Below are 372 nucleotides of genomic sequence, written 5' to 3' on the forward strand. Positions count from 1 at the left end.
TTTCACTTTGATCGTCTCCTTTCTGAGATCTCATTTTTCATGCAAAACACACTTGTAATTAAATATTTCTTCCTTTACCATTTCTGTGACATGGCAAACACAGCTTTGTGAATTTAATATCTTGGATAAAGTGACACACCTGTTTTTGAGCCTTTAAGCCTTTTGTAAACTGAGATTACCTGAACAAGTTGAACATCCACGACTGTTTGTTCCAGAGCTTTCAGCTCCCTTTAATGCATGTCCAATAATCCCTTTTAACTATGCTCTTTCAAACATAGTTAAAATGTTTGTTCATTGTTAAATGAACATGTCCAGCAAGCACTGCATCAACGAATCCCATTGTTTAATTACCTGTAATGCTCCAAAATAACT

The sequence above is a fragment of the Poecilia reticulata genome, chromosome 4 (assembly GCF_904066995.2).
Source record: "Poecilia reticulata chromosome 4, P_reticulata-male-v2, whole genome shotgun sequence".
NCBI classification, from domain to species: domain Eukaryota; kingdom Metazoa; phylum Chordata; class Actinopteri; order Cyprinodontiformes; family Poeciliidae; genus Poecilia; species Poecilia reticulata.